Source organism: Bos indicus, chromosome X, assembly GCF_029378745.1.
Source record: "Bos indicus isolate NIAB-ARS_2022 breed Sahiwal x Tharparkar chromosome X, NIAB-ARS_B.indTharparkar_mat_pri_1.0, whole genome shotgun sequence".
Taxonomy (NCBI): domain Eukaryota; kingdom Metazoa; phylum Chordata; class Mammalia; order Artiodactyla; family Bovidae; genus Bos; species Bos indicus.
The window spans coordinates 112656388-112684117 of record NC_091789.1 but is presented as its reverse complement, the minus strand read 5'-3'; the positions used below and the strand labels follow the sequence as shown (position 1 = coordinate 112684117).

At 42.0% G+C, this 27730-nt stretch overlaps 1 pseudogene; it reads right to left on the bottom strand.

Annotated features, from left to right (window-relative positions):
- Positions 1-9669: 9669 nt before the first annotated feature.
- LOC109554907 (ferritin light chain pseudogene) lies at positions 9670-10225 on the bottom strand (annotated as a pseudogene).
- Between the last annotated feature and the right edge of the window lie 17505 nt (positions 10226-27730).

The window sequence follows — 27730 nt, the reverse complement described above, 5'->3', positions numbered from 1 at the left end:
TGAAGCTAAACCCAGATAACCATATTATTTTATTAATAAATATTTCAAAATATATCAATAAAAGATAATTCTTTTTAATATAATTGCAATACCATTATCACATCCAAAAATAATAATGTCTTTGATATTATTCAATATTCAGTTAGAATGCGAACTAAGAAATTAAGGTGAACTGACATCTTACTAATAATACATTTTCCTAAACAGAATATGGTATGTTTTTATCCATTCATGTATATTTTTGTGTATCTCAGAAGTGTGTTACAGTTTCTCTCATACAGGTTTTGGAGTTTTTAAAAATAAGTTTCCTACTAGGTATTATGTTTTACTTATTTTGTTTTATTATTTGCTATTTTAAGTGGGGTCTTCCATTATATTTTCCAAATTGCTATTGCTTCTATATATAAAGTTTATTAATTTTAATCAACATTATGAAAGTATAATTTACATGCAGCAACATGTACTGTTTAATAAATGTATATATCCACTTAACCACCATCCCAATTATTGACTTGTATATGTATATACTGATTTTATAACCTACTAATTTATTAAATTTCATTTTAATACATACTTCCACAATTCTTACCAGCTTTTGGCTGTTCATTTGAAAATGTGTCACATTCCGATTTTTTTTGTTTGTTTTAGTTCTCTATCCCATCATGTCAAAAAGATTTTCCAGTCAATGCTGTTATAAGAATAGATTCAATGTCAAAGACTGACTGCTCCTAGAGATTTAAATTGTTACAGGCATAAAGAAAAGTGATCCTCTTTGCAACAGGTGTCATGCTAAATTCAAGTTTACTGATGCAAGCAGTTAATAATAATTGGAATGTGAGCTGACTCAAGAATAGACATCCGGCTCATTAATATTTGCTTCAGAGAAATAGGCTCAAATGTTCTTCTTGAGTCTCGGTGGGTCCATGACCTTAATGTTTAGATGAATACATTTATAGCTGATCCCAGTACTAAGGCTGTCATTACTCAGAGACTTCCAAATGACCACTCTCTGGAAAAATGTGTTTACTAAGCTCCAGCTGTTATCCTTATGAATATTTAGGAAGCTACAGTGACTGGCAATGATCTCAGTGCCGCCAAAATGTGATGGCTTTATCTGCCTTTCAGGCAGCAAATCACCTCCCTAGCAGATACCAGAATAAAAGCAGTTTTGCATGGGAGTAGAAGCTTTCCAGACTGAATTTCCCGAGGAGCATCAACACTATGAAGATAGATTGCTAGGTATCTAGAGGCAAAGTAATGAGTGACATACGGAGCAAGGTTGTGGGGACAGAAGGGTAAGCTACACTGTTTGAAGGATACAGGGAGGACAGAATGGGTTCCTCTGGCAGTCCCAACAGCCAATAGAGACTGTAACACATAATTTAGTACTTCATCTTTGTCTTAGTTTGGGGTTCTGAAAAAGCGGATCCTCAGAGTAAAGGAAGGAAGGAAAATGGATAAAGTGCATATAAACGAAAGGGTTACTGTTGCAGGAAACCAGGGCTCAATCTCACTGGGCACTTTCTGAGACATTGTGTAAAATATGTTTCAGAATTGGCCTACTAAGAGCTGACAACACTAAGATGTTTATAGACTGATTTCCATTCCTTATCAGTTAAAGGTCACTGCAAAGGAAGTGGCAAAAGTTAACACTCAGCACTTCTGAACTCTCCCACATGTAGACGGAGCATGCTTCCCTGGCCAGAGAGCCCTCTGGCAAAGACTTGTATGGGAACTATTTATATAAGCAATTTCCAGGGGGGAGGAAGAGGATGTACGTACTATAATTCTATATTGAGTGTGTTACTCTCTGGTTGTCTCATGTGTGAGTTTCATTTCACTAATGGGAATGTAAACTTGTTGAATGCATGGGTCATAGCTTATAGTTTTTGTATTGTTTTCTCCATAAATTGTGGTGATCTCCTTGCTACTGGGAGATTAAATCCACTAAGCCCACCATGATCTGGGCCTTCCTGAGATTCACTTTCCAGAATTCTCTTTGCAGTCCACTCTTTCATTCCAAGCACTCTAGTCATTCGATTTAGAATGTCTAGAATACCTCTCTTCCCTTTGTCCAACTGGTCAATACTGATCACCTTTTGAGAATGGCTAAGTAATTTTTCTTTCATAAAAATGTTTCACGTCCCATCCAAAAAGAGTAATCCTGCCCTTCTGTGCAAGTTACTACCTGGCTCTTACTTCCACCACATAATTTACCCACTGTACTGAAGTTTATGTTTTTCTGTGTTAGTCTTGCCTACCAGAATGTGCGCTCATTGAGAAAGCAAAATGTCATAAATATTTCTTCATCTGTTAGCACTTGCTCAGTGCCTGGTATCAGATAAATGCTTAATATTTTTTGAATGAATAAATGAACATGACCAATCAATACTTCCTGATTAGATGAAACAAGGGGCTGAAATACCTATTCTGGGCATTTCTAATAAAACTATCAAGTATTTTTACATTGAATGGAGAATATTCCTCAGAATAGCATGCCCTTGCCCTTCAAAGACAACCTAGAAACATACCTGTAGCTAAAACAAGTTAGAATTTTACTCACTGCAGACAAAGAAAACACATCATGAGGACTGTAGGGTGTCTCAGTGAGAGAATGCAGGAAGAAACTATTATAGGATTGGGGCTTTGGATAGATGATTTGGGGGAGGGACCAAGATGCAGAGATTTGCTCTAGATTAGATGCTATCAGATAGCAGGGACAATCCTATGACTGGATATTCTGTGAAAGGCACAGTGACTTTGATTTTGTCCATGCTTAGAAAAAATTATGAACTGCCCTTGTTTTGCTTCATTTTATCATGGTCTCAGAGTAACTTTATTTGAGTTTGGTATTTTGTGAGATTGTTTAGGTCCAGTAGAACAAGATGGCCTGGCTGTGAGTCTGAGCAGCTTGTAATAATACTGAGGTCTAGTTGTGAGTATCAGGTAAGTTTTGAACATCAGAGAATGTATTTTTTGAGATGATGAGCCCAAGAGAAAGGTTATATTATGTATATGTGCTGATAGTGTTCACAGGTATGGAGTGAGAGCTGAAAAGAATGGAATGAAAGTAAAAATCCTGCTCTATGACCTTTGCACGTTGACAGGAGTTTTAAATTCTGAAGCTCTGCATGGTATTAAAGGCATATTATGGCTGAGAGAACTTTTTTCACCAGAAAAGCAAGTATTACAGATTATTCTTTGACGATATCAACCATAAGGCCTGGAAAATTAAAGTACTTAATCCAGCAGCAATATCACTTGTGTAGTGATCAGGTAATAGGATTTCCTTTTCCTTGCCTCCATGTTCTGGCTACTCTCTTAAAAAAAAAATTATTGACATCCTTTTGGGGCATGAGGGCTAGATCAGAAACCTGAAAGTGTAGAATTTATGTTCAAGAAGGAAAACAGAATTTGGAATTTTCTGGTAGTTAAATTGGTTTTGAAGTCCTGTGACTAGAAATCTAGGTCCATAGGGCCATTGAAAGACATTACAATATTCATCCAATAAATTATTCCTGAACACTTAGTATAACTTAGTTGAAAGTCACGAAGTCATGTCCAACTCTTTGTGACCCCATGGACTGTAGCCCACCAGGCTCCTCTGTTCATGGAATTCTCCAGGCAAGAATACTGGAGTGGGCTGCCATGCCCTTCTCCAGTATAACTTAGGTACTATGCTAAATGCAGTAATTATAGGTCTAAACAATCTGGATTGACTTTGTGGGAAAACTTTTTATTTAAGATATAAATTCAAACTTACAGGAACGTTGCCATCAATAGTTTACCCTTCTTTCAGATTCACCAGCTGTTTTTCCTAACCATTTTTGAGTAAGTTAGAGAAACGGTGCTCAGCTACACCTCTAAATGGGCTTCCCGGTGGCTCAGGGGCAAAGAATCTGCCTGCAATGCAGGAGACACAAGTTTGATCTTTGGGTAGGGAAGATCCCCTGGAGAAGGAAAGGTTACCCACTCAGTATTCTTGCCTGGGCAATCCCTTGGACAGAGGAGCCTGGCGGCTCCATGGGATCACAAAAGAGTCGGATACCACTTAGTGACTAAACACAACACAACACATACACTTAAGCACTCTGGTGTATGTTTTCTAAAACCAAGGACATTCTCCTACATATCATGAAATTACCCAAATCAGGGAATTGAACATTGATACAATACTATTATCTAATCTATCATCCATATTTAAACTTTATAAATTGTCTCAATGTCCTTTATAGATTTTTCCCCCTACACAGGTCCAATCTAAGATCATTCATTTAGTTGTCTTGTTTTTTAGTCTTCTTTAACCTGGTATCCTTAGTGTTTCCCCGCTTGTTTCTTTTTTTTTTTTTTTAATTGAAGTATAGTTGATTTATAATGTGTCAGTTTCAGGTGTACAGCAAAGTAAAAAAATATATATACTCATTTATATATATATATATTCTTTTTCTAAATCTTTATTATAGATATTGAATATAGTTCCCTGTGCTATACAGTTGGTACTTGTTTATCTGTTTTATACAAAGTATAAAAGTGTGTATCTGTTAATCCCAAGCTCTTGCCCTTCACACTTTTGAGAATTATAGGTTAGGTATTTTGTAGAAAGTGAAAGTGAAGCCGCTCAGTCGTGTCAGACTCTTTTCGACCCCATGGACTGTAGCCTACCAGGCTCCTCTGTCCATGGGATTTTCTAGGCAAGAATACTGGAGTGGGTTGCCATTTCCTTCTCCAGAGGATCTTCCGAATCCAGGGACTGAACCTGGGTCTCCCGCATTGTAGGTAGACGCTTTACCATCTGAGCCACCAGGGAAGTCCCTGATATTTTGTAGAATGCTCTTTAATTTGGATCCATCTGATGTTTTCTCATTATTAGACTCAGGGTATGAATTTTTAGCAGCAATATATATTTGATTTAAACCCTAGAATGGCTGCCTCTACCCACATCTCCCACACTTTGACCTGACACACCTCATGCAGGTGAGGGCCCTTTGAGGTCTCCCAATGAAATCCAGGCTCTTCTCTGCTTCCTCTTATGATCCCTAATTTAGCCATCAGAATTGCTAAAATCCTGAAGAGGATGTCTGCTTCCTGGGGTGTTTATATTCAGCTGAAACCTTATATTAATACAAAACTCTTTCCTAATGTGTGTCCTCTCCCACCTTCATGAATTAGCACTGGCTTCATTATTATCATGAAGAATAAATTATTCATCAAGGTGGATAAATTGTTTGTGGAGATAAATAACATGACATAAATGTAGTAAAAATGCGGTCCTTTTCTAAATAAGTAGCATTTTACACCTAATCCTCTAAGACTGTACATCTTTCTGGAGAGAGTCAACCACATAGTACTCCAAAAGAGCTTTAAACAGGCTCTCCCAAAAGAAAAGGAGTTCAAGGCTTCAGTGATGCCTGGACTTTTGACTATGCCTATTCAGTGCCTGCTCCCTCAAGCTGACACATCCCAGGCTACCAGAAAGTATAAGGAGGAGAATGTGTGGGTGGGAAGAGTGGGCAGAGAAGACTCCCAAGAATTGGGAACTATGTAGAGAGTAGCAGCTGGCAGCTAATTAGTTTCTGAAATGAACCCTTTGTGTGGCTTGTCCTTCCTGAGAGAGAGGTTAAGATGCTGTGATGCCTCCTTTTAGCAGTAATGGTAATTAAAACAAATAATCCCAGGTCCTAATTAAGGTGGCTCCATTCATTTGGCTAAAGAGAGCAGTCCTTCATTTTTTTTCCCCTCCTGCATACTGAATGTCACATCTAAGAAATGAGCAAATTCCTACATTTCACTTCTACACATAGGGCCTGTTTAGAGGGAGGAGTGATCATTAAGGGCTTCCCTGGTGGCTTAGATGGTAAAGAATCTGCCTGTAATGCAGGAGACCTGGGTTCAATCCCCGGGTCAGGAAGACACCCTGGTGAAGGCAATGGCAATCCACTGCAGTATTCTTGCCTGGAGAATCCCATGGGCAGAGGAGCCAGGAGGGCTACAGTCCACTGAGTCTCAAAGAGTCAAGCCACAACTGAGTGATTTCCACTCTTTTCAATGATCATTAAGGGGGATTCTAGAATCGAAAGGCATCTAATTTCCTAAAACTTAGAAGCAAGCTTATTTTAAGATGTTACTATCATAGCTCTTTACTAAGCTCTACTGGGATAGACAATCAGGTGATGGAGACAGCCAACAATTATTGTGCATTTAGTATGTGCTGGGTCTTAGGGATCTTACATGGCTTATCCCATTTAGCAAGTGAAGTCACTGAGTCATGTCCGACTATTTTGGGACCCCATGGACTGGAGCCTACCAAGTTCCTCCGTCCATGGGATTTTCCAGGCAAGAATATTGGAGTGGGTTGCCATTTCCTTCTCCAGGAGATCTTCCCAACCTAGGGATTGGACCCAGGTCTCCTGCACTGTAGGCAGACGCTTTACCATCCGAGCCACCGCCCCCACCCACCCCCCCAAAAAAAAGATTTGAGTTGGATAGTATCATCTTTATTTTGATCATGTCCAGATTTTCAGAGGAGGAAGATGGGAACAACAAAGGTGAGCAGACTAGACCAAGATGAGGTAGAGGCAGGATCTGAATACAGGCAGTCTGGGTCCAGAGCCCATTGCTCAACCATTATGCTTTCTGCCTTTCAGACTCCAACTTGCCTATAGTCTAGTGGGTACAATCAAGAGACAACAAAGAGGAGAGGAATCCATGTCAGATGACTGGTTTGGGTTGGTCATGGAAATTTCACAGGAGGCAGACTGGAACTAGGCTGAAAAACAGACTGAGTTTGATTCAGTGAAGATGAGTATGAGGAGCTTTCCAGGTGAAGGGAACCACATGAAAATTGCTGGCATTGGGATGGCAAACTGAGCACTTCAGCTATGGCAGAGAGCTCCTGCAGTCATTTGCAGGATTCCTCAGCCTCACACTCTATAAAAAGAGGAAACTTCCACTTCAGTCTCTAACAGGGGCTTACTAGAATGAAGGTGGAGAACTTAGAGAGCCTGGTGTTTTTTGGTGCACGCTAGCCATAGTACAGGTCACCGTAATAACAAAGCAATGGGGCCTGCCACGTCCTCCCCACTTCCCTTGGGCCATCAGTACTGTCCTAGATTCCAGTCTCCATGGAGTTAGCAGAAAAGGCTGAGCCTGCCTCCAGCCAGTCCAGCCTGGTTTCTTTTCTGTTTCAGCTTCTGTTCCCAGAACTGGGTGGTTTAAGTTTTATTCAGGATGTGGCAATAGGAAGCCCTAACACAACTCCAATTTGGTTTTACCACCAATAAAGCCATCTTGATTTCCATCTGGCTTCCTGTGTCCTAATTAATTTGAACTTAGACAAAAGAAAGCAATTGGTACTCCCCAAACTTCCAACAATAGGGAAGTAGTGGAAAATTACATTTAAAAAATAGATTAGACATGGTAGAACAAGGAGAGCCTTGAAGGCTGGTATAAGGAATTTAGCCATAGCCTAAAGGAATCAGTTGTTATAATTCTGTGCAGGTACACTAACACACACACACTCACATATATGTACAGTGGTTAGCAACAATCACTATGGGATTTGTTTCCAAGTTAATCTCCATAAGTTTAATGTCATCAAATCCTCATTTTCTACAAATGTATTTTTTAAGAAGCTTGGGTCATTTTTAAAAGCTAAACTAATATTTCATCCATCTGTCTTTGAATCATTTATTGTCTGACCAGCCACTTGTTTTTTAGTAATTGTTTGCCAAAGAATAATTCAGCCTATTTGGGAGACTTTAATAAAGCTTTCTCCTATAGCCCCATTCTTAATGTTAAAAGACACCCAGATAAGTAAAGGTGTGTCAAATATGCCATTATTCGGAAACAAAATTTTATATCTGTATTCCCAAATAATCTACCAAATACAGTCTTTCAATCAGTCTAATAGTTATTACGTGTTTTTTTCTCATTCAGATTCATGAGTGAGAAATGATTCAGTTTATGAATGAGAACGATGTTTCTCATTCAGTGGTTATATGAGTGCTAATTTGAAAATAATTTTAAATATATACTTTAAGTATGGAGATCCAAGTTTTAATCCAAAGCTGAAAATTATTAGCTGCTTCCTTATGCCTCTTAAAACTAACTAATCATCAGCAAATGGGCAAAACTCTTTTCTGTAGGAATGACTCTTCCAGTACATTCTTTTTTATCAAAATATTTTGCACAAAAGCAGGAAGATAAGGTTTTCTCCTTAACTGAGCAAAACAGCTGTCCCAATCTCTGTAAAATATTCTTTCTTCTCCTTAACTGAGCAGAACAGCTGTCCCAATCTCTGTAAAATATTCTTTCTATGCCTCTGACCCTTCTAAGATAAAAGAAATGATAATATGCCTTTGGTCTTCCTGCTCTGGGAAGGAAAGTTGCTGTAGGAAAAGAACTGGTTTTTTTCCCCCACTTCTGTGGTTTGAGAACAAGTTATAACTCCAGCATTTCAAAGTGCAAGGAAAATAATACACAATTATTAGATTGCTATTTGTGGGACACAAATGTAATGGTTTAGTAGAAAACAACTCCCCAGAAAAATGAAACACAGTTTTAAAAGAATGCTACATTTTACTGTTTCTCCTTCTCTTGGCTTCTGGAATGTGCTCCATCTTACCCATCTCCATTCTAATCATTTTGGCTCTCTTAGTGCTTCCTTAAAGTTATCTTCTCTTTTCACTAAAAACAAACACAGAGCCATTTTAAAATCTGCATTTTAACGTTTACTTTATTTACCTGTTTATACATAACCTTCTTCTAGAAAGGGTTTAAGGTGGCTTGAAAGAAACCACAAAGTACACTAAGTAATTATAACAGAAGAATCAGAAATGAAACTATGCAAACTGCTTATACAATCCTATTTGTTTGCTCTGGATGGACCACAAATTTTGGTCTAACCTTTTTAGCAGGCAGTCAGAAAAGGAAACTTAATTAGTTACATCATTTAGTGTCTATAAAACAAAAACAAACCAATTACCCAAGGGAAGCACTGTTATTCCTACTATTAAGACCAGAAAGAAATTTCTCTTAAGAGGCTTCATGAAGAGGTCAGTGTATGATGTAATAATCAGTGTTCTCAGTAACAACCTAATGGGAGACACAAAGATGAATTTCACAGGGCTCCCTCTTCGACACAGGCAGATGGCATCACAGCAACTTGAAAATCAGGAAAAACGATTTTATCACGAGTCTGGGCGTTGAGGGGAGAATACAATATAATACGGTCCAGGTACTCCATTCTCTCTGCTCAGCGAAGCCAGATACATTTTAGAAGGAGAGAGTTGAACCCAGTACCCAGAGTGACTCCAGAGAAGTCCTGAAACCCCTAAAATTCTCTGCAACATTTCCAGAATAGCTGCTTCAACAATTTCTGAATCTTCTTGACAGAGAAAAACACAGGTTTTTATCAGATACTCAACGTACCCAGGTGATACACACAAGTTAGGAACCATGTCTTTAGATAATCTAGAGAATTAAGCAGACTACAAATTATACACCGCTATTCAAATACTTTTCTTACAACCTATTTCCCCGCCTCTGCAAAAAGAACCTTTTTTGTTGCCATTTGGTGCCTTGGCTAAGGTTGCGTCTGGGCTGGAGCGGAGATCTCAAGGCCAGGAGAGGCAGGGGGGTCCCACAGAGGCAGCCGGGCTTTGGAGGCTCCTAGTCGCACTGGAAGGAGAGCTTTTCGAAGAGATACTCGGCCAGCCCGGCCTGCAGCCCAGCCTGAGGGCTGGTTATCTTGCGCAAGTTGGCCAGGTGGTCACCCATCTTCTTAAGGAGCATCATCTCGTCCTCCAGGAAGCGGCGCTCCAGGAACTCGCAGAGCTGGACATCAGCGCTCGCACGACCCAGGGCATGCAGATCCAGTAGCGCCTGGTTCAGGCTTTTCTCCAGGGCCACAGCGTACTCCATGGCCTCCACGCTGGCATTCCACTTCTCTGGGGACAGCGTCTGTCCACTCTGGACCAGGGCGCCATCACCCCAGGACTTTCGCATCTTCAAGAGAAGCTGGGCGCCCTCCTGCTTCTCCTTAGCCAACATCCTGAAGAAATGGCCCACACCATTCATAGCCATTCCACTGCCTTCAAAGTAAACGCTCAGGGAGACGTAGGTGGATGAGACCTCTAGGTGCAGTTTGATCATGCGGCTGGCCGCTGCTTCCATCTCGGGAGAACTCTGCTGGATCTGGGTGCTCATGGTTAGCAGTGAGCAGGACTTCTCCACAAACTGCTGTGAGGCTGGTCTCAGAAGTGGGGGATAAGTCCAGAAGATTGTGCCGGAAGCTGTGGATGAAGGGGTGGGGCTAGAGGGTGGTGGGAGGCAGGAGGAGGGGGAGGCAAGGCCAGGTTGAGAGCACGCAGATTGTTCCATCCAAACGCTGGTGAAGCAAGAGACTGATCTAGGAGGCGTCCAGGTACATTGTCTCTCACTCTAGCTTTTAGGAAGAGTATCTTTCTTTCCTAGTTAGGAAAGAGTCTTTATCATTTTGACCCATTTCTTTCCATAATTCCGAGATGAGATAAGAACGTCCAAGGTAAAAACCTCAAAAAATTGATAGTGAACCTCTTCCAAATCTTCATTTGTGACTTAACACTAGTTTGTTGCTTATTTTAGAGCCTGTTTGAATAGATTTCCCCCTGCTCCTGATCCCTGATGGAGAGGGTACTTTGCCCAGAGCAGTCTTGCCATCCTGATATAATTATTCATAGTGCCCCCTAAATTAATCAATTAATTATTCAATTAAAAAATAGCATCCCCCCTTTCACACTCAAAAGGGTCCTTGTTTGGAATATACATTACACAGCACCTTAGTGATTGAAAAGGACAAAATCCACACTATGGAATGTGAAATGGTAGTGTTTACAAGACACAGGACTAATTAATCAGACCAATAAGAATCCCATCATAAATTTTCTACTATTCAGCCTTCATTTTCATTTGTTGATCCTTTTATTCCTTCTACTAAAAGTTCTAAATACTGATTATGTGCCAGGTGTTTTTATAGGGTAAGGGCATTAGCGAGGTTCGGCAAAAGAAAGAGACCAGCACTTTATAGGAACAGATCACCTTTAATGAGGCGAGAAGGGGCAGCAGTTAGATTAGTGAGCTGCTGCCCTAACCCAAGAAAAGAGTAAGTATATATAGGCATATATGTGGAAATCTACTCTTAAGGGGGCCTGTTCTTCTCCAAGGTTGTTCAGAGTCGTTATCTCTTAAGGGGCTGGGGCAAGGAATACTGGAGATGGGCCAGAGGCTGGACCAGCTGGGAGCTGGGTGTAATCAACCTTAATGTCCATTTTTTTTTCCTTTGGGTGAGAGAGTTCTTTGTTTTGCATGGAATGGTGGGGACGACCACAGGGCCGTTTTAACTCCAGGCTATTTTGAGCCCTGTAACTTTGCTTCAGTTTTCTTAGTTACTGGAGGCTTCCTGTGATTACCCAGATATTCAACCATTAACTGAAACACATCACATAAATGGGCATTAAAGATGAAAATATAGATGTATAAATTCTACCAAAATAGAAAAAAAAAAATCCCATACAGGATGAGTTAATCATTCTCAGAAGATGAGGGCAAAATTAGATGTTTTCTTTCATAAGGGCTTTTCCAGCTTTGTGATTCCATGCTTAGCATTTTATTTTCCGAAATACCACCTGCCTGGGGCTGTTGCACAATTAGAATGCTTTCCTGTGTTTTCTGTCAAACAGGAAGGCATATTCTATTCAGGGTATACAATATTTGAACCCCAGAGAAGTGAATTCTGCTCTAAACTCTGAATCTAGGTCTAAATGAAAATAAAAATCCACTGTTTTCCAGCTACTTTTACTATCTCTGTTGTTGAAAACCGACATCTTAAAATTTCAAAACGATATCTGCAGTCTCCCTTTACTGCTTAAGCTAAAATATGAATACATATCCTGTATCTAAATAGAGGATATACCGTCCACTTTTTTTCATGAAATGCTGTCATCCAAAAGTGGTCTCATTGCATTTGAAATTTGCAAAAACAGTTACAATTCAAGAATAGCACATTTTTCAAACCTGGAGGGAATTCACTGGGTAAAACAGGAGTAGTTCTGCAGCCTTTCTGGCCTTGGTTTTCTGGCCAAAAAGAGGCTGGGGTGGAGAGGAGGGGAAAAAACAGAAATTCAAATCCAACAACAATCCTAGCACATCCCCAAATAGGAGAGAAATTATACTAGATGCCATACCTTCCAAATAACTGCAAAGAAAATGATCATTACCTACCTTGTGCATAAACCATTAATCATCGTATTGACCTTGTAACAAGAAAATGCAAAGCCTGGAGAAAACCTCACCATATAACATACTTTATACATTGCAGGATGTCAGGCTCATTTAATATATTTCAGTTTCCCATACATTTACTTGGAAAAGAAAAATGTGTATATAAACCTTCTCAGATGGGATCATTTTCTGCCTTGTGCAAATGTTTATAAATCTTCCCCTCATCACTTCAGATAGAGGAGAGCCAGTGTGGAAACTACTCTGGTGGATGGTTAAGCACATAGTTGTCAGAATCAGAGTAATGTGGGCTCCAATCCCAGCTTTGCCACTTGTTTCAAGTATAACCCTAGGCAGGTAGCATAACCTCTCTGGGTGGGCCTCAGTTTTCTCGCCTATAAAATGTCAATGTTAACATTTCACAAGTATACCACAAGGGATCAATGACATAAGAGATGAGAAAAAAAAACACCCAAACAAGTAGAAAGCACCCCCAAAATAGTGCTGTGTCATCAATCAGATTTTGTAATCAGATTGTAGAGGCCCTGTCAAGCTCTATTGTATTAGAAGCATATCCCAATATGTTTTTGATCCACGTTTCCTCACTATCTTCCTCTGGTAGCTCAGTTGGTAAAGAATCTGCCTGCAGTGCAGGAGACCTGGGTTCAATCCCTGGATCAGGAAATGGCGAACTACTCCAGTGTCCTTGCCTGGAAAATCCCATGGACAGGGGAGCCCAATGGGCTGCAGTCCACAGGGTCGCAAAGAATCAGGCACAATTGAGCGACTAACACACAACACACTTTCCTCAGTACAGACCTGTTTTGCTGAATCACTCGTCTTTCTGTGGCGATGTCCTTTCAATTACAAAAGCATAGAGGCACAGCTTTGGGTGTCAAGATCGAATTCATTTAAAGCATGAGCAAAGCCAGGTTCTCTGACTTCCCTGGGCTAAGTGAGATTCAGCCACACCTCCTGAGGTCCTTTGTGGCCCTGCCAGCTATGGATGCAGGGGAGCAGTGCATAGATGGTAGAGGTCTATTTCTGTTCAGTTCTCCAACTCAAGATGGTCACTACAGCAAGAAACATTTAAGGAATGCCTACTTTACAGTGTGGTAGGCATGCATTCTGGGAAACAAACTCACTCAGAAGGACAGTGCAGACAGTGCAGTTTATTACACCGGCGGGCCCAAGGCAGAGTCTCCTCTTAGCCAAGGACCCCAACCAGCATTTGTGAAAATCTTTTATACCCCATGTGTATGTGTCCGAACCCACCACTCCAAATTCATTAAGACTTACATAAACCAAGGAAAATACAATCCCAGTAACCCCATCATTCACGTGCTATGTGCTCATGTGCTCAAATAGTCAGTTAGCCAATAATCAATAAACCCGAGGTTACACTCTGATAGATACAGAAAAAATTATGGCCTGTCTGGAGGAAGGGGTGATTAGTGTATGTTTTCTCTTAGGCAATGAGAAACCTAGATACGATCTTCAAGGTTCCCCTGTCTGGAGGGGGTCTTGTCCTTCTGTTGTTGTTTTCATAGGCACTAAACACAGAGTTCAGAGTCCATTGGAAAGGTGGCCGAGCATGATCAGCATGAACAGGCCTAAGATGGAGTCCAGGCCCTATGAATTCCTTCTTCCACAGGAGAGGATAAGGTTACAGAACATCCCATGCAAATGGTAGAATTCAGCTTCTACCACTGAAATGTAGACTGTGGAATGCTTATGTCTTGGGTCAGATTCCTCAGATGCAGACCTTGAGATGAGAATTCCTATCCAAGAGTTTTATTGGGAAAGTGCTCCCAGAGAGACCAAAAGACAGTGGTGCAGCAGGAAAGAGAAAGGAATCCAAGAAGCAAAGTTGCAATTTTAGGAGGTGCTCAGCTTCAGAATCATCCCACGGTGTAGCTTTGGAGCATAAATTATACCTCAAGTTTATTTCAACATGAGGCAAGGGAACTGGAATTTTATACTCCCATCCATTGGCTATGGGTGTCTCTAGGTGGATATAGATTCCAGGGTCTGTGTACAGGTTAGGCAACTTCAGTAGCCCAAAGAAACAGTGAAGAAGGTCACGGGTGCTAGTCATTAAGAGAAAAGCACACTGGGCTGAGTATGGAGCACAGCTGAGAGGATTTGGGCAGGGATCAGATAGTATCCACCACCAACTTGTTTCCTCACTCGACCTTGGAAGGTATTGAAGTACAGCAGAAATGAGAAACCCCAATGAGTACCTTTAGCCAGGAATCCAGTGGATAAAATGAAGACTGTATCATAGTTTTTAACCCATATATATACCTCTTTGCTACTTCTATTTACAGGGAATACAGGGCTTTGGGCGCCTATACTGCAATCTCCTTTTCGTTGTTTGTTGTTTAATTGCTAGGTCATGTCCAACTCTTTTGCAACCTCACAGACTGTAGCCCGCCAGGCTCCTCTGTCCATGGGATTTTCCTGACAAGAATACTGGACCGCCATTTCCTTCTCCAGGGGATCTTTGCGACACAGGGATCAAACTTGTGTCTCCAATATATTGCACGCAGATTCTTTACCACTGAGCCACCAGGCAAGCCCAGATCTGAAAATCTGTAACACTCTTCAGGGGTCTCACTTGCATGTTTATACGTCCGGCCAAATCAGACCCAAAGCTCCAACTAAGAAAGCATTTGCATCTTTTATTGGACCCTCTACTCTCATGGACATCATTCCCCATATTGGAACTGCATATTGATTTTTTAAATAGCTGCACAAAACTACTTAAAAGTCAAAACAGCACGAGTAATCCAGACACTGAGAAGCTGTGAAATGGCTGCTTAAGGACCTGTCATCCAAACTGAGGTCACCTGAAAACAGATGGTACACAAACAGCAAAACTGTCTTTGTGTGCTTGTCAATTTTTTAAAAAGGAATTGTAAACAGGTACAACTTAGTTCTGAGCTGTGCCTCTACTTTGGACAAGGGACCCTGCCACCAGGCACAGAAGGACTGGGTTCATCATTTTTCTCTCCCCAAATACACACACACACATACAGCCCACTTGTGCCATTTATTAAACTCTAGAGCTCACTGAGAAGCTTGGCAACAGCCTACCCTAACAGGTCTGCCTCGTAAGGCCTCTTCTCTCTGTGCTTCCTATGGACACTTCAGACAAGCAGGGGTTCTCAAGTGGATCTGAGTTTGTCTCCTAGATGACATTTGGCGATGCCTGGTGACATTTGTGGTTGTCATAACTAGGGGGAGGGTACTACTGGCATCTAGTGGGCCAAGGATGCTGCTGAACATGCCACAGTGCACAGGAAGCACTGCTTCTCCCCCCTAACAAAGAATTTTCTAGCCCCAAATGTCAGTAGTGCCGAAGTTGTGAAAGCCCATGCTAATGGGTAAATAATGTTGGTATCTTGGTTTGGGTTCCCGCAAAAGCAGACCAGGAGATAAGCATTTGAGTATAACCGGCCTGAGTGATGGTCCCTGAAAGCACCAGTAAGTGAGAGGGTAAATGAGACAAAGGGAATAAAATCAATAGAGCGTGTTAAAGGGCAAGTTCCTCCTACGGGCAACTAGGACTCAGGCCTCCCGGGGAACGCTAGGAGACTCGAGGAGGCGCACCTCAGAGTTGTTTCAAACAAGGACAAGGAAGCCCAAATATTTATCTTGCAAATCCCATCTGTTATTAGCTGAAGACTGCTCCCAAGCATGCTAAGTTTCTGGCACTTCCTGCCTACCCTTCAAGAACCGAAAGAAAGCCCCCTCGGGGGGAGAGTTTGGTGCTTGTCGCAGAATCCCACGGGCATGCATGGGAATGGTGAGTGCTGAGCACTGGGTAGGGTGCCAGCAATACACGCTAGTGTTAGTCTTCCAAGCAAACACTCACGGGATATATCCTAAGTGGCTTTCTCTGAGGAAGATGCCCTAGTCAAAAAAGTAATTCTAATCATGACTATAGTAGATGTCCTAGAAGATAAGCAGTCATGATATATTTTAGTTCGAGAGGCCTCATTAGGAGAGGCAATTGGAAAGGTTCTTAGAAATTGTGTGTTCCAGTTCTGTACCAATACATGGATCTCCTCTTAAGAATGTCTCTGACAAATGATCATCTAGTCTTTGCTTAAATCCACCCAGGCTACCAGGAACACACTAGCTCATAAGGGATACGCATTCCATTTTCAGAGTGTGATGTGGGAAAACAGAGCTGCTTGAGAACCAAATAGGTCAGAGTCTGAACCTGACTCACTTTGTGAGTGAGTAAAGTCGCTCAGTCGTGTTCGACTCTTTGCAACCCCATGGACTGTAGCCCACCAGGCTCCTCCGTCCATGGGATTCTCCAGGCAAGAATACTGGAGTGGGTTGCCATTGCCTTCTCCAGGGGATCTTCCGGACCCAGGGATTGAACCCAGGTCTCCCACATTTCAGGCAGACGCTTTAACCTCTGAGCCACTGGGGCAGAAGTTTTACTTAACCTCTCTGAATCTTACTCTCTTTAACTATAAAATACCACTAGTCATATTATCTACTTCTTAAGAATACTGTAAAGATTAAATGAGATAATACAAGGAATTGAGCACAACTTCTGACATATAGTAGGTGCTAAATTAACATGAGCTACCTTCACTGCTCTTCCTTCTCCATCCTCTCTAGTCTCATATGTCAGCTGCCTGCCTCACAATAGGCTTGATCCTTTCATTCTGGTTCTAGCTTCCAGAAGAATATAAAGTAAGTCCAGCCCACCTTCCCACTGATACAAGATTTCCCTTCTCCATCAAAACAGGCTGGCTGGCTTCCTTTACCACTGCTCTTACAGTCTGACTCTGTGGGCCTCTGTTCTCTAGTCACTCTCCAGAAGGGAGTTGAGTTCCCCCAAGGAGACAGTTTCAACTACCTCCTTACCTGGGACAACACATATCCTTTTAATTTTGATCCATGTGCATCCAAATGGGATCTATATGGAATAGTGTTCTCTTTTAACCAAAAGAAAAAGTCTGCCTATATGGGAAAAGAATTTTAAAAAGAGGGGATATATGTATAACTGACTCACTTTGCTGTACACCCAAAACTAATGTAACATTGTAAATCAACTATACCGTAATAAAGAAAATCTGTGTAGTCAAGAAAGGAAGGCATAAAATGATTTTTTTCTTTCCTTACCATGCTCCATTTTAACTCTTGCAAATGTTTCTTCCAACCTGCACTTGCCCCTTAGCCTTCCATGATGAGAAGTGCTTTCTGTTCATTTTCAAAGGGAAAAATGTAATGTTTCATAGAAAGAAACAAGATTCACATTCTGAATAGAGGTGGCCTCCTATTTCAGAAGTGCTGGCAAGCCGGCCATTGGTGGTTGCCAAGAGTTGGGTTGGACTGACACAGCTTGTGCTGGAAAGAACATCCAGCCTTGAAATTTGAAGTGGCAACTTTTGCAACGCCACTCTCCCTTTTCCTGCTTGAAGCCCCTGGATGTTCCTTCTGGTCACGCTGCCATCTGGCTGGCAAAGAGAATCACCCAGCAAGAGATGTTGCTTTTCATTATCTGTAACATGATCTCATTTGTGTGTGTGTGCGTGTGTGTGTAGATGTAAAGACATATACCAAAATGTTAATGGTGGTCTGTATCTGCCTGTGACCAATTTGTTACTTTCTACCTTCCTATATTATCTAAATTACTTTGGCAATGAGAATGTATTTAAAATTACTGCCGACATGAAAATATGTTCAACATTGCTGATTATTAGAGAAATGCAAATCAGAACTACACTGAGGTACCACTTCACACCAGTCAGAATGCCCATCATTTAAAAGTCTACAAATAACAAATGCATGGAGAGGCTGTGGAGAAAAGGGAACCCTCTTACACTGTTGGTGGGAATGTAAGTTGGTACAGCCACTATGGAGGTTCCTTAAAAAACTAAAGCTAGAATTACCTCCTGATCCAGTAATCCCACTTCTGGGAATATTCCCAGACAAAACTAGAATTCAAAAAGACACATGCACCAGAATGTTCACAGGAGCACTGTTCACAATAGCCAAAACATGGAAACAACCTACATGTCCATCAACAGAGGAATGGATAAAGAAGATGTAGTGTATATATACAGTGGAATACTGCTGCTGCTGCTGCCAAGTCGCTTCAGTCGTGACCGACTCTGTGCGACCCCATAGACGGCAGCCCACCAGGCTCCCCAGTCCCTGGGAATCTCCAGGCAAGAACACTGGAGTGGGTTGCCATTTCCTTCTCCAATGCATGAAAGTGAAAAGTGAAAGGGAAGTTGCTCAGTCGTGTCTGACTCTTCGCAACCCCATGGACTGCAGCCCAACAGGCTCCTCCGTCCATGGGACTTCCCAGGCAAGAGTACTGGAGAGGGTTGCCATTACTACTCAGTCATAAAAAGGATGAAATAATGCCATTTGCAGCAACATGGATGCAACTAGAGATTATTATACTAAGTGAAGTCAGTCAGAAAGAGAAAGACAGATACCATATACTGTCATTTCTACGTGGAATCTAAAATATGGCACAAATGAACCTGTCTACAAAACCAGAAGGAGACTCACAGACACAGAGCGGAGACTTGTGGTTGCTGGTGCAGGGGGAGTGGGAGAGGGATGGACTGAGAGTCTGGGATTGGTAGATGCAAACTATTACATTTAGAATGGATAAACAACAAGGTCCTAATCCATAGCACAGGGAACTATATGGAGTATCCTGTGATAAATCATAATGGAAAATATATAAAAAAGAATGTATATATGTGTATAACTGAATTACTTTGCTGTACAGCAGAAATTAACACAACACCATAAATCAACCACACTTCAGTTAAAAACATTTTTTTAAAGGTCTACAAATAACTAGCTCTGGAGAGGGTATGGAGAAAATGGAACCTTTTTATACTGTTGGTGGAAATGTAAATTGGTGTAGCACTCTGAAAAACAGTATGGAGGTTCCTCAAAAAACTAAAAAGAGAGTTGCCATATGATCCAGCAACCCCACTCCTGGGCATACACCCAGACAAAATCCTAATTCAAAAAGATAACTGCACCCCTATGTTCATTGCAGCACTATTTACAATAGTTAAGACCTGGAAACAATCTAAATGTCCATTGACAGATGAATAGATAAAGAAGATGTGGTATAAGCACAAACAATGGAATATTACTCAGCCATCAAAAGAGTAAAATCATGCCATTTGCAGAAACATAGATGGACCTAGAGATTATTATACTAAGTGAAGTAAGTCAGAAAGAGAAAGACAAATACCATATGATTTCACTTATATGTGGAATCTAAAATGTATACAAATCAATATATCTATGAAACAAAAAACAGACTCACAGATAGGGAGGACAGACTTGTGGTTGCCAAGGGGAAGGAGGGGTGAGCAAGGGAAGGATCGGGAGTTTGGGATTAGCAGAGGCAAACTACTATATACAGGATGAAAAACAACAAGGTCATACTGTATAGCCCAGGGAACCATATTCAATATTCTGTGACAAAAGATAATGGAAAAGAATATGAAAAAGAACATAAACATGTATAACTGAGTCACTTTGTTGTACATAAAAAATCAACACAACATTGTAAATCAACTATACTTGAATAAAATTTTTTAAAAATTAAAAAAATTCCTTCCAAAAACTCAGGAATTAAAGACATGTTTCTATTTTCAAAGGAAAAAGGAACATTTGTTCCCCTCTTTCAAGTAGGTTATGTGCTTTTGGTCCACAACTCACTGTCTCCTGAAGCCAGAGCTGGCTTGATGAATGGCACCCTCCAGCCTTGTAAGTATCAAGCTATTGTACATTGCATTTGAGAAATTAAAATTCAAGAAAAATGAAAAATGAAGGATGTCTCTTTCCATGTCACTTCTCCTACTCCCTTGGGACTTCACTGGCAGTCCTTTTACCCCTTACTAGCCACCAGTAACCTGTGGTTCGGTCTAGGGACTGAGAAGAAAAGAGAATCCCCTCTGGGACTGAGGTGACTTGTATGGCAGGGTTGCTGCCTTATACTTCTTCCTTATTTCCTGTTGGGCCTGGCACTGTGATTGACACAAAGAGTCACAAATTCTCAAGGGTGATGAAAACTCAAAGGCCACTTGATCCCAGTGTTTATCCCCATTGTCAATGCTTAGTCATTACTCCATGAACAGATTAAATGTGACTATTGGTCACGTTGGCTGCTCAAGAAGTTTGAGCCACAGTCAGATGTCCCAGTTCACCTAGACACCATCCCCGGCCAGTCCCTTTTGCCAATGTCCAGATGAAAGGTTGTTGCTGAATGAAAAGATGGCCAGAATTCTTGGCCTCTGGAGAAGAAGAATTCAATCCGGGACCAGAGACGAGGCTTGATCGCTCAGAGCTTTTGTGTAATAAAGTTTTATTAAAGTATAAAGGAGACAGAGAAAGCTTCTGACATAGGCATCAGAAGGAGGCAGAAAGAGTACCCCCTTGCTAGTCTTCAGCTGGATATTATATAGTCACTCAGTTCAGTTCAGTTCAGTTCATTCGCTCAGTCGTGTCCGACTCTTTGAGACCCCATGAATTGCAGCACGCCAGGCCTCCCTGTCCATCCTAGCAGTGTGTTAATGAAAGAAAGGGATGTCTTAAAACTCAGAATGGCACCAGGCCCCTCACCCAAAAGATGCATTTTGGGATAATCTTGGCACCAAATGGTTCATCCCGGGCCATAAAATGATTAACTTGAATCTTGTAGAAGGACAGATTACCATACAAAGTTCCGTTTACATAGATTAGGGGAACAATATCTGAGTATAACATGCTCGTTTGTCAAGTAGGTTCTGAGCCATTAGGGGGAACAGACTTGAATACAGAGTTTGGGGTAAACGTATAGTACATTAACATAGCTTAAGACAAACATTTCCATAAGAAAAATGCGTTGGTTAACTCAAGGTTTGAGAATAGTTAACTTCAGGTGAAACCAGGGGTCATTATGACAACACAGTATTTTAAGAGAAACCTCCTTTTAAATTTGTATAGAGAAGGAAAAAAATATTGCTCGTTTGTTTCCTCCTGCCGGTTTGAGAGAGAGAAAAATGTCTGACACTTGCAGGCTATTTCCTCCATTTGTAGACCCCTGGCCTTCCTGTCTGTTACCCTCTCACAGGTATTCAAAGACATGATTCAGCATTTTATGTCTCTATGACTGAGGGAGCAGAAGAAGAGGCCACCAACACGCGATGGGACCAGCACCAACAACAGGTCCCTTTTACAGCTTCGGGGGCTGGGCATGATTGCCTGTCTGGCATGGGTACAAAGCTCCCCTCCCACATTCCCCTGCCTCCCTCGTTGTGGTGCCTGGACGTGGCTTCAGGCCAAGACACAGCACTATTCCCCAGTTCAAGATAAGGAAATATCTATCTGGGCCTGATGCTCTATATAAGCACCAGATGGCAATGATTAAAATTAAATTAAATTAATGTTTGACAGTCCGTGAAGGGCATAAATTGCATGGTGTGCTGCTTGCCCAATCTGTCATCTTGTTTCCCTTGGCTCAGGTCAACAAACAACAGCCGAAAACTCGCTCTCTGGGTCAAACAGTAGCTTATTTCTCTGCTATGGAAATTGATGCTCAGTTTACCAGGTTGGAGGCCCCTATGCTGCTCAAATAATAATTAAGATGCTTTAAAAGGGAGAGAATTGAATTCTATCTTCTTGCCACAATCTCCAGCAGCCATCACCCCAACACAGTATAACAGCAATTACTGGTTAGAATTCAGAAACTGGGAAATCGGAACCTGGCCTAGGAGCAAACCATTGCTAAAAATCACAAAGCAATTTCCAGCTCTAATGACAGCCTTCTTCATTCACATGGTTTCTAGAGCATGTGGGCAGTGCTGATGTGTTACCAAGTTGCAAAAGGATCCATGGTGCCGCATTTTTAAATCATCCATCTGCCAAGTACTCCCTTCCAGAGAACTGGCAGATTTAGGCTTTTGCTCTTTCCCTCTGTGTTATTTGGGAATCAGCATTCCAATATTTACATTGTCCTTGGAGCTACTTATATCCAAAGTAACATTTCAACCTTGGTGCTTTTGCACAGCAACTTCGATGAAATGTGCAAAATGTTTAGCATATATTCTTTGGTGATAAAGATCCATTTTTCCAGGAGTTAAGCCAAACGGTAGGACAAGGAACTGAAGCACAAACAGGGTGATGTTAGCTGGGATGTGCCACCCAGATGGCACGTGTGTGTGTGTGTGTGTGTGTGCATGCGTGCGCTAGTCGTGTCTGACTCTTTACGATCCCATGGACTGGGATCTGTAGCCCTGCCAGGCTCCTCCATCCATGGGATTCTCCAGGCAAGAATACTGGAGTGGGTTGCCATTTCCTCCTCCAGGAGATCTTCCTGGCCCAGGGATTGAACCCAAGTCTCCCGCATCTCCTGCATTGCAAACAGATTCTTTACCACTGTGCCACCTGGGAAGCCCTTAAGGAATGAAACACTTATTCCCTGGGCTGCTGGGAATGCAGCCGGGAGGTGGCCTTCAACTGTCAGCCCACTTTGGGGATCACTTCTGCTGAAGACCACTGCCCTGCCCCAGATCTCTCCTTCTGAAGATAGCCCACATCTCCCAACTCAGCACAGCTCTAAGGGGTAGGCTTTTCTCACTATTTTCTCTGCCTGGGCTTGTCTTCCAGATTACTACCTGACTCCTTCCCTGACACATCCAGGCCTCTGCTCAAATGTCACCTCATCAGAAAGGCTTTTCCTGAGTTCTTTTTCTAAAGTAGCACACACTTGCCCTTTCCCCACAGCCTACCTCCACAGCTTCCTGTGCCCTGATCCTGCTTTCATTATTTTCATAATTCTTATCACTACCTGACATGATTTAGATATTTGTCTATCACTTAGTTGATTGAGTATCTCCCCACTAGAATATGAGCTCTGGGATAGCTGGAACATTAGCTGTCTTGTTCATAGCTTTATCTCCACTACCTAGAAAAATGCCTAGCACACATATATAGAGGTACTCAGTAAATATCAGAGAAGGCAATGGCAACCCACTCCAGTACTTTTGCCTGGAAAATGCCATGGACGGAGGAGCCTGTTGGGCTGCAACCCATGGGGTCGCTAAGAGTCAGACACGACTGAGTGACTTCACTTTCACTTTTCACTTTCATGCATTGGAGAAGGAAATGGCAACCCACTCCAGTGTTCTTGCCTGGAGAATCCCAGGGATGGGGGAGACTGGTGGGCTGCTGTCTATGGGGTCGCACAGAGTCGGACACAACTGAAGTGACTTCGCAGCAGCAGCAGCAGTAAATATCTGTGAATAAGTGAATGAATGGATGATTAGTTGCCTAATATCTTAGCTACTTCCTAGTACTTAGGCTGGTTAGGTCTCTCTCTCCATGTGCTGAGAATCCGCATCCTGCCAGGGTAGCATAATAGTCAAGAACATGGGCTTTGGAGTTAGGCTGACTTATTCATTTAGTTCACGCACAACCACATAGCTCTTAAGCAATGCAATTGCTTGGTATTTTATTGATATTAATGCATTTTGCTTACAACAGCTGTAAGAGATGTTATTATTATTGTTGTTCCCATTTTTAAAGATGATACTGAGCAACAGAGAGGTTAAGCAAGTTGCCCCAGGTCACATGTCTAGTAGGAGCCAGAATTCGAACCCAGGCAGTCTGTCTCCAGAATTTCTCCCACTTACCAGCCATGTGATTTTCAGTAAGTTCCTCTCTGAATTTGTTTCTTTGTCTATAAAAATGGAAATGGAGATGATAATGCCTGCAATACATTGTTGCAAGTTGGAAATGAGATGATGTACTATCAAGTGCTTAGCAGGGTCCTTGATCCACATAGTTCAGTTCAGTTCAGTTGTTCAGTTGTGTCCGATTCTTTGCAACCCCATGGACTGCAGCACACCAGGCCTCCCTGTCTATCGCCAACTCCCGGAGTTTACTCAAACTCACGTCCATTGAGTCAGTGATGCCATCCAGCCATCTCATCCTCTGTCGTCCCCTTCTCCTCCTGCCTTCAGTTTCCCCCAGCATCAGGGTCTTTTCAAATGAGTCAGTTCTTCGCATCAGGTGGCCAAAGGATTGGAGTTTCAGCTTCAGCATCAGTCCTTCCAATGAACATTCGGCACTGATTTCCTTTAGGATGGACTGGTTGGATCTCCTTGCAGTCCAAGGGACTCTCAAGAGTCTTCTCAGTTCAAAAGCATCAATTCTTTGGCTTTATAAAGCCACTGTTACCATTTTTGTCCCAGTGCATGACCTTCCAAGTGTTACACCCATCTGATTTTTGTTTCTTTTCTTCTTTCCTTCTTTTTTAAAAAAATCTTTTGGCTGCACCATGTGGCACGTGGGATCTTAGTTCCCTAACCAGGGATTGAACCCAAGTCCCCTGCATTGGAAGTACTGAGTCTCAACCACTGGACCACTGGGGAAGTCCCTGTTTCATTTTGGATGTCCTATATTGATGGCTTGACTCCATTCTACCCTGTGACAGATCTTGGGCTGGATCCACAACTAATCACGTCTGCTCTTCCCTGTCAAATCTCAAAAGAAAACCATTCTTACAGGCAGAAGGAACCAAATTCAGGCTGCATGACTTGTCTTTGACAACTAGCCTTGCAGTCCTTCTGGGTTGCCATTAACTTGGCAAATCACTCAGATAAGCCACAAGCCCAAATATGACCAGGTGTGGTGGCCACTTTCATGCACTGCCCGGTTCTTCCTTCAATGAAGTCCTTGTTGTCCCAGCTGCTAGGAGTCCTGGGGGTGACAACCGTGAGCTCTCTGCCTCTTCGGGGACTGCCTCCGGTGCAGAGAGCCACAAGACCCAAAGGCAGTGTCTCTGATGACTTTCTGAGGTGGTTCCTATCCAGGGCTCAATGCAGAAATATCCACTTCCAGCCATTTGAGCCTAGCTGAGGACAACTCTGAAGGACCATTCCAGCTCCCAAGTTGCTTGTGGGTCAGCCGAAGCTGTTGCTGAGCCCACATCACAGCTCGGCTTCTTCTTCTGCCCATTCTTTCCCCCTTCCCCTCCTTTCCCCAGGAGTCGATCTCAAGAGCACAGTGCAAGAAGTATCCTGCCTCCATGCTCTGTCTCAGAGTCAGCTTTCCTAAAAGCCCAGCCTACAGTACACCAGGTCTAGGCAGATTCATTCACACTCTGTGTCATAATCTCCGGAGTCCTCCAAAAACTATTAAAACCAAGACACAGAATGGCCTCCCAGAATTACAGCTCCCTGGATAACTTCCCAACTCATCCCCCATAATGTTTTACTTTTGCTCAGAGGGATAGCTAGAGAAGCTTGCCTGCTTACACAAGCATATAAATGAAGTCAGAAAAATGATCTTTATTCCTGATGCCTACTAATCAATGTTCTGCCTACTGTACATTGCCTCAGCTTAGAGCTTTTGCTTCCTCAAGGAAGTGAGACAGATGATCACAGGATGCGTACAACACTGGTCCTTTCCTTTGACCTAATGAGTTCTAGGAGGATTTGTAAGCAAACAACCAGCTTGTGTGACTATACATCAGAAGCAGACAAAGAGTCAGTCATTAAGGGAATATAAATAACGAGGTGCTTCATCCGTTTTGTAAATCTGATGTATTTATAAGCATGCCCTAGGGCAAGGGTCAGCCTCAATGATACCTCCTTTGGGAATAACAGATCCCAAAATATGTATTTTTCATGACCATAAATGACATTTTGATCTGAGTTATCATTAAAATAGTTATACCTTTAATGGTCCGTAAAATCATAACATGCTTCCTTACATGTCAGATTTCCTAAACTACAATTGGGTAAACCTTCCATCTGGTCTTGAAGAATAGAAAAAAATAACTTCCCTATTTAAGTGTGCAGTACTGTGTGTCTGATAAGATAATGAAATCATAAAGGGTGAAAATGCAGTAGAGTATAACCGCTTATTCTCTTAAGATTTTCTGTGGAAAGATACTTTATCTTATTAAGCAGATCTTCCTAATAAATCCTTTCCTCTTCCAGCATGCAGCCTAGTTCTTACAAAGGAATTAAAGGAACACTTGATAGTCTATTGGTTTCTCATATTAGTTTTTGTTGCATTATGGCCCTTTGGAAATATCATTTCATTTTTGATTTAAGAGTTTGTCAAGATATCCAAAATGAAGCTGGTATTGTTAGGCAGGCTTAGGTACTGATCAGTATTCTGTCCTTTCTGTGAAAAATGCTATAATTGATGCTGACCTGAATCTGTATGGACAATTACAACTGTAAAAACAGATGCTTCTCTCCCAGACCCATCCCAGCCATATGTTTTGATTCCTGGTGCTGGGCGCTTGGCAGAGATGGGCATTTTGTGTCAGTCAGCCTCCGAGACTCCTGGACTGCTTGAAGATTATTTTTAAAATGTTATGATTCACTGCCGATGACGCTAGCTGCCTCTATTGCCTTCTAGGATTCCGTGACTCCTATGGTTCATGCTCTGAGATTGTTTTTGCGCCCTAGATAGGTATAACCACTTCATTTCAGGCTCTCATAAGGCAGTTACTGGGATCACTGGAACAGTGAATTGAAAGGGCATTTAAAAAAACATCCAGTATAAAAACTATATATGGTTGTGAACATTGCTATAGGAAAAACTACTGAAGTTTAACATCTGCCCTTAGAAGCTTCAGATGTATTGAGGGAGACAAAATTAAGACAGAGTGATGTTTGCCATCAGTGAAACAGGTTGGGTTGTATGACCGCTCAGAATCTCAGAGAGCATCACGAAGTTCCTTGTTAAGATGCAGTTCTCACAGATCTACTGAATACAAATATAGGCATTGGTGCTGGAATCTGCATCTTTAACAAGCTCTCTAAGTGATTCTCATGCATGCTAAATGTTGATAACCATGGCCCTAGAGGCTGATTATTTCAGCCTGGGCATGGTTCTGCAACGGCACTGCTAGTTAGTGGTCCTCTATGTTTTGGAAAGAAATCGGGCATTCAGCGATGATCACCACTGAAATGTATGATTAATCATTATAATAATGATGCTGACGCCCCACCCAGAGCTCCTTTACCACTCTATCCCATCCCCCAGCTCCTGACTCCATCTTCCCCAGAACCAAGATCGGCTCTATTTATTTTATGTTTAGCTGTGAGTGTTGGCTGCTAATGGCTTACAGCTGCACTCTTCTCTGGAGACGTGTTCTCTGCTGACAGAACCCGCCACACTCAGAGATGCCTTGTTGTTTAGTCATTCAGTCGTGTCTGACTCTTTGTGACACCTATGGACCGTAGCTCGCCAGGCTCTCTGTCCATGGGATTCTCCAGGCAAGAATACCAGAGTGAGTTGCCATGCCCTCCTCCGGGGGAATCTTCCCAACCCAGGGATCAAACCAGAATCTCTTGAGTCTCCTGCACTGGCAGGTGGATTCTTTACCACTGAGTCATCAGTGAAGCCTCAGAGATGCCTAAGAGGTCATATACCCACCAACATAGCCAATGAGTGACTGGTA